General features: G+C 54.6%; 2 non-coding genes and 1 pseudogene across 2 annotated transcripts; all 3 read right to left on the reverse strand.

Annotated features, from left to right (window-relative positions):
* Window positions 1-298, reverse strand: part of LOC124761254 — a 4,222-nt pseudogene extending 3,924 nt beyond the window's left edge.
* Window positions 299-486: 188 nt separating this feature from the next.
* On the reverse strand, window positions 487-641 carry LOC124761257. Its single transcript, XR_007012404.1, has one exon. It is a non-coding gene; the product is annotated as a 5.8S ribosomal RNA (ribosomal RNA).
* Window positions 642-993: 352 nt separating this feature from the next.
* On the reverse strand, window positions 994-2,902 carry LOC124761250. Its single transcript, XR_007012402.1, has one exon. It is a non-coding gene; the product is annotated as a small subunit ribosomal RNA (ribosomal RNA).
* Window positions 2,903-7,500: the final 4,598 nt, after the last annotated feature.

The following is a 7,500-nucleotide window of genomic DNA, read 5'->3' on the forward strand; positions in this document are numbered from 1 at the left end:
CACTCTCAAGCAACCCGACTCGAAGGAGAGGTCCCGCCGACGCTCGCACCGGCCGCTACGGGCCTGGCACCCTCTACGGGCCGTGGCCTCATTCAAGTTGGACTTGGGCTCGGCGCGAGGCGTCGGGGTAGTGGACCCTCCCAAACACCACATGCCACGACAGGCGGCAGCCTGCGGGGTTCGGTGCTGGACTCTTCCCTGTTCGCTCGCCGCTACTGGGGGAATCCTTGTTAGTTTCTTTTCCTCCGCTTAGTAATATGCTTAAATTCAGCGGGTAGTCTCGCCTGCTCTGAGGTCGTTGTACGAGGTGTCGCACGCCACACCGCCAGCCGGCTGTGCACGCTACCGAGAAAGTACCGGTATGCGAACCGCCAGGCGACGGGCGCGCATCGCACGTTTGAGGAGACGCGGCCGGCCCCACAGGCGGCCGCGACACTCCCAGGTCTGCGAAGCGGGGCAAACGCCGCGCGCTTCAGTATACGTAGCCGACCCTCAGCCAGACGTGGCCCGGGAACGGAATCCATGGACCGCAATGTGCGTTCGAAACGTCGATGTTCATGTGTCCTGCAGTTCACATGTCGACGCGCAATTTGCTGCGTTCTTCATCGACCCACGAGCCGAGTGATCCACCGTCCTGGGTGATCTTTTCTCAAGTTTCCGCCGTCTCTTTCGAGACGGTCGCATAGGCGGGAGTGAGGCGTGTGGCGGCCCCTGTTCCAGCGTTCTGTGTCCAACGGCCTCACGGCCGACGGGCGTCGTACGGCTCCACACCGGAGCGGACAGGCACTCGGGCGAAAGTCATTCAAAACCGGCGCCAGGCGCCAGGTGCCGCAGGCCAGCCGCTCCAGCGCTTCAGCGCTCGTACCACACAACATTGCCGCTAGTTTTGAGAGGCACGCGTGGTTCCGCACGCGGCGCACGGCTACTGCGAGCCGTACAGGTAGCGTGTTGCGCGACACGACACGCACATCGAAAGACATGCAGTCTAGTCGGTAATGATCCTTCCGCAGGTTCACCTACGGAAACCTTGTTACGACTTTTACTTCCTCTAAATGATCAAGTTTGGTCATCTTTCCGGTAGCATCGGCAACGACAGAGTCAATGCCGCGTACCAGTCCGAAGACCTCACTAAATCATTCAATCGGTAGTAGCGACGGGCGGTGTGTACAAAGGGCAGGGACGTAATCAACGCGAGCTTATGACTCGCGCTTACTGGGAATTCCTCGTTCATGGGGAACAATTGCAAGCCCCAATCCCTAGCACGAAGGAGGTTCAGCGGGTTACCCCGACCTTTCGGCCTAGGAAGACACGCTGATTCCTTCAGTGTAGCGCGCGTGCGGCCCAGAACATCTAAGGGCATCACAGACCTGTTATTGCTCAATCTCGTGCGGCTAGAAGCCGCCTGTCCCTCTAAGAAGAAAAGTAATCGCTGACAGCACGAAGGATGTCACGCGACTAGTTAGCAGGCTAGAGTCTCGTTCGTTATCGGAATTAACCAGACAAATCGCTCCACCAACTAAGAACGGCCATGCACCACCACCCACCGAATCAAGAAAGAGCTATCAATCTGTCAATCCTTCCGGTGTCCGGGCCTGGTGAGGTTTCCCGTGTTGAGTCAAATTAAGCCGCAGGCTCCACTCCTGGTGGTGCCCTTCCGTCAATTCCTTTAAGTTTCAGCTTTGCAACCATACTTCCCCCGGAACCCAAAAGCTTTGGTTTCCCGGAGGCTGCCCGCCGAGTCATCGGAGGAACTGCGGCGGATCGCTGGCTGGCATCGTTTATGGTTAGAACTAGGGCGGTATCTGATCGCCTTCGAACCTCTAACTTTCGTTCTTGATTAATGAAAACATACTTGGCAAATGCTTTCGCTTCTGTTCGTCTTGCGACGATCCAAGAATTTCACCTCTAACGTCGCAATACGAATGCCCCCGCCTGTCCCTATTAATCATTACCTCGGGTTCCGAAAACCAACAAAATAGAACCGAGGTCCTATTCCATTATTCCATGCACACAGTATTCAGGCGGGCTTGCCTGCTTTAAGCACTCTAATTTGTTCAAAGTAAACGTGCCGGCCCACCGAGACACTCAATAAAGAGCACCCTGGTAGGATTTCAACGGGGTCCGCCTCGGGACGCACGAGCACGCACGGGGCGGTCGCACGCCTTCGGCTCGCCCCACCGGCAGGACGTCCCACGATACATGCCAGTTAAACACCGACGGGCGGTGAACCAACAGCGTGGGACACAAATCCAACTACGAGCTTTTTAACCGCAACAACTTTAATATACGCTATTGGAGCTGGAATTACCGCGGCTGCTGGCACCAGACTTGCCCTCCAATAGATACTCGTTAAAGGATTTAAAGTGTACTCATTCCGATTACGGGGCCTCGGATGAGTCCCGTATCGTTATTTTTCGTCACTACCTCCCCGTGCCGGGAGTGGGTAATTTGCGCGCCTGCTGCCTTCCTTGGATGTGGAAGCCGTTTCTCAGGCTCCCTCTCCGGAATCGAACCCTGATTCCCCGTTACCCGTTACAACCATGGTAGGCGCAGAACCTACCATCGACAGTTGATAAGGCAGACATTTGAAAGATGCGTCGCCGGTACGAGGACCGTGCGATCAGCCCAAAGTTATTCAGAGTCACCAAGGCAAACGGACCGGACGAGCCGACCGATTGGTTTTGATCTAATAAAAGCGTCCCTTCCATCTCTGGTCGGGACTCTGTTTGCATGTATTAGCTCTAGAATTACCACAGTTATCCAAGTAACGTGGGTACGATCTAAGGAACCATAACTGATTTAATGAGCCATTCGCGGTTTCACCTTAATGCGGCTTGTACTGAGACATGCATGGCTTAATCTTTGAGACAAGCATATGACTACTGGCAGGATCAACCAGGGAGCTGCGTCAACTAGAGCTGAGCAGCCGGCCGCCCGGGAGTGTGTCCCGGGGGCCCGCGCGAACACGCAAGCGTCCGCTCAATCATTCTGCAAACAGGAGGAGGCTGAGCTCCCCTGCACAATACACCTCGAAACCCTCTCAGGTCCCGGCGGCGCGCAGCGCCGTCCCAAGTACTTGGTCGGGTTCGAGAGAGGCGCAATCGCCCGGAGTTAGGCGAGTAGACGCTTTCGGTGCGACCACCCGTGCTCCCAACTGAGCTTGCCGCTGCCGACAGAGGCCCGGGAGCGTGCTGTCGTGGCATTGCCGGCGGGAGACAACACGCGCCACCTACGGTGACCGGCAGCTCCAACGCCAGCGCCACAGAAGGACAAAAGCCCCACTTGGGTGCCGAAGCGAACTCTCCCAGCACAGCGCACACGCCAACACATCCGCACAGCTGCGATACAAACCACCAGCGAGAACCGCTGGGGCGACCGAGCAGCAGACGGCGTCGCGGCGCCGAGCGCCGGGCGGCGGCGCATCCTCAACGCACACAGTCCTCAATCGGACCAGCACACTGCAGATGTCCACCGCGCTTCGCACCGGGCCCGCGAGGACCTACTTTGGCCGCACGGCGCCGCGCGCAGGGTGCGCCGGCGCGCAGCTGCGACGCCTGCCGCGTCCGTCGGCCGGCGCGCCTGCCACTGGCCGCCCCCACCAGCCGGCTGTAGCGCGTGCGCCCACGCACCGCGCGGCCAGCACGCCGGGAGGCGCCCCCTCACCGGCCGGGGACGGTCCCACCCAGCCACCGCCGCGTATCGCTTCACACCCAGATGCCGTTCAGTTTCGTCGGCATGGTGGGTATCGCTGGAACAACCGGTTAGTACCTCAACCTATCGTCGCCATCACCGATTCACCCCTAGCGAGAACAACCGCACCACAACGGGTTACCATTTCTTCATTTGCGTAACTTCACCAGAAAACGTAGGCGTCCATCGCCATTTGCAACTTCAACCATTATTGCATGCCTGTGTCAGGTGTCACGCCACACTACGTCTGCCCACATACACGCAACAAAATGTGCACGCCTAGACAATACGTGGAAGGTGGCCCCCGTACGTATGCGATGTCCATTGCTCGAACGACTGTCAACCGGCTTCTGTAGCATGTCGCAGATATGGAACGCGCTGCACCATGCCATCACGGTGTGTGAGGAGAGACGACTAGGTCCGAATACATCAACAGACAGCTCATGCTGATCGCCATCCACGGCGTCCGTTCCTCCCACACGTCTCTATGGCGTACCACACTGCAATCCAGCTCTCATAGGGAGACGACACGTAGCTGCGTGCACAATATTTGCACTGTATGGTCCGCCGTTTTTGGGCGCAGTCGTTGTACGGTCACACATGTGCCACGATGTATCATTCAGTACATAAGGACGAATGTGCAGTACAGATTGTGGTTCACGCGTACGACATCAGCGGACAGTTGACACAGGCCGCACCACAACGTAGCCTGCGTACGTCGCATGCGAAGGGCATTGAACATGCAAACTTGTCACCAACCACCTTGCGAAGGCAGGGGGCAAGGTGGGGACGTGGGGAGAGGTGGGGGGGGGGGGGGGCGGCATGTACGCCCTGCTGCCATCCACATTACAGTGTACAGCAGGAGCATGTGGAAAGTCAGCAAGACTTGCAAGGTGTTTAACATGAAGCGATACACAGGGGAGCGGGCAGTGCGAGTAGCGAACTATATTGCGAGGGTTGCGGGTGGGCAACACTACACTAATTGAACGAGTCGTATAACAATTACAGAGCAGGTTTAGGCGACAACGTGGGTTACGATAGGCGACAACGTGGGTTACGTTAGGGGACAACGTGGGTTACGTTAGGGGACAACGTGGGTTACGTTAGGGGACAACGTGGGTTACGTTAGGGGACAACGTGGGTTACGTTAGGGGACAACGTGGGTTACGTTAGGGGACAACGTGGGTTACGTTAGGGGACAACGTGGGTTAGGTTAAGGCACAACATGGGTTAGGTTAAGGCACAACATGGGTTAGGTTAAGGCACAACATGGGTTAGGTTAAGGCACAACATGGGTTAGGTTAAGGCACAACATGGGTTAGGTTACGGCACAACATGGGTTAGGTTAAGGCACAACATGGGTTAGGTTAGGGGACAACATGGGTTAGGTTAGGGGACAACATGGGTTAGGTTAAGGCACAACATGGGTTAGGTTAAGGCACAACATGGGTTAGGTTAGGGGACAACATGGGTTAGGTTAGGGCACAACATGGGTTAGGTTAGGGGACAACATGGGTTAGGTTAGGGGACAACATGGGTTAGGTTAGGGGACAACATGGGTTAGGTTAGGGGACAACATGGGTTAGGTTAGGGGACAACATGGGTTAGGTTAGGGGACAACATGGGTTAGGTTAGGGGACAACATGGGTTAGGTTAGGGGACAACATGGGTTAGGTTAAGGCACAACATGGGTTAGGTTAGGGGACAACATGGGTTAGGTTAGGGGACAACATGGGTTAGGTTAGGGGACAACATGGGTTAGGTTAGGGGACAACATGGGTTAGGTTAGGGGACAACATGGGTTAGGTTAAGGCACAACATGGGTTAGGTTAGGGCACAACATGGGTTAGGTTAGGGCACAACATGGGTTAGGTTAGGGCACAACATGGGTTAGGTTAGGGGACAACATGGGTTAGGTTAGGGGACAACATGGGTTAGGTTAGGGGACAACATGGGTTAGGTTAGGGGACAACATGGGTTAGGTTAGGGGACAACATGGGTTAGGTTAGGGGACAACATGGGTTAGGTTAGGGGACAACATGGGTTAGGTTAGGGGACAACATGGGTTAGGTTAGGGGACAACATGGGTTAGGTTAGGGGACAACATGGGTTAGGTTAAGGCACAACATGGGTTAGGTTAAGGCACAACATGGGTTAGGTTAGGGGACAACATGGGTTAGGTTAGGGGACAACATGGGTTAGGTTAGGGGACAACATGGGTTAGGTTAAGGCACAACATGGGTTAGGTTAGGGGACAACATGGGTTAGGTTAAGGCACAACATGGGTTAGGTTAGGGGACAACATGGGTTAGGTTAGGGGACAACATGGGTTAGGTTAAGGCACAACATGGGTTAGGTTAAGGCACAACATGGGTTAGGTTAAGGCACAACATGGGTTAGGTTAGGGGACAACATGGGTTAGGTTAGGGGACAACTTGGGTTAGGTTAGGGGACAACATGGGTTAGGTTAAGGCACAACATGGGTTAGGTTAAGGCACAACATGGGTTAGGTTAGGGGACAACATGGGTTAGGTTAGGGGACAACATGGGTTAGGTTAGGGGACAACATGGGTTAGGTTAAGGCACAACATGGGTTAGGTTAGGGGACAACATGGGTTAGGTTAAGGCACAACATGGGTTAGGTTAGGGGACAACATGGGTTAGGTTAGGGGACAACATGGGTTAGGTTAAGGCACAACATGGGTTAGGTTAAGGCACAACATGGGTTAGGTTAAGGGACAACATGGGTTAGGTTAGGGGACAACTTGGGTTAGGTTAGGGGACAACATGGGTTAGGTTAAGGCACAACATGGGTTAGGTTAAGGCACAACATGGGTTAGGTTAAGGTACAACATGGGTTAGGTTAAGGTACAACATGGGTTAGGTTAGGTTACACGTTGTTGTAAGGAAAGGTGTGGGGGGGGGGGGGGGGGCGGGGCGGCAGGTTCGTTGATAGTGATTATAGTAAGTGAATGCTTGTGACATGATGAGATTTGTCACGTCAGGATGCACCTTTGGCTTATTAGAGGCGGCGCTCCAATTCTATGCTTGTGTCAGACCTGTGTCTTTGACTCATGTCATTGTTTGTGCGCTGTGACAGGAGGTACTATTGTGATGTTGGGTGCACCGTTGTATAGGACATGTGTGGGTGTTGGTGCCTTATCTGCGCAATGGTGGATGTCGAAAGGGTGGGATATTCTATTTTCCGCATGGACCTCCTGGTCTGGTTGTGATAGTGTGGATTGTGTAATGTGGCGGAGAGGATGCACTGGATGTTGTTCCATGCTGGTGCTTACATATTGTATGTGCGCCTGTTAGAAGCAGAGAGTGGTGCGTGATCAGAGTGTCTGGCTGACGTGTGGTTCCCATTGTGGGCAGACTCTTTCAGCATGTATACGGACAGTTGTATATATTTTCTGTAGTTTGATGGCTCTGCATTGATTACTAATCAGCGCCGTGTGTACGGGTAATCTGGTTCCAGTCCACAATGTTCTATCTGTGTACATTAGTGACAAAGACTCCCCCCATGCAGTGGGGCTCGGTCTGTTATAACTCTTCCGCGTAATATATTTGCCCCACGTTTTTGCGAGTGCGAGTGCGAGTGCAACGCGCATGGGGACCGACATGCTGATGGCTCGGTATCGGACGCCGTACAGTGAGCAACGCGATCGCGTCTCTCGCTCGTAAGTGGTACAGGTCGCGGCTCATGTATAGGGACAGCGGGAATGTCGCATATTGGAAATAACTCTTCATGAAACGCAAGTTATAGGGGTGGATTGCACTTTACGAGTGCGGGAAACGTCCGCCGTT

The sequence above is a fragment of the Schistocerca piceifrons genome, unplaced genomic scaffold, assembly GCF_021461385.2.
Source record: "Schistocerca piceifrons isolate TAMUIC-IGC-003096 unplaced genomic scaffold, iqSchPice1.1 HiC_scaffold_577, whole genome shotgun sequence".
NCBI classification, from domain to species: domain Eukaryota; kingdom Metazoa; phylum Arthropoda; class Insecta; order Orthoptera; family Acrididae; genus Schistocerca; species Schistocerca piceifrons.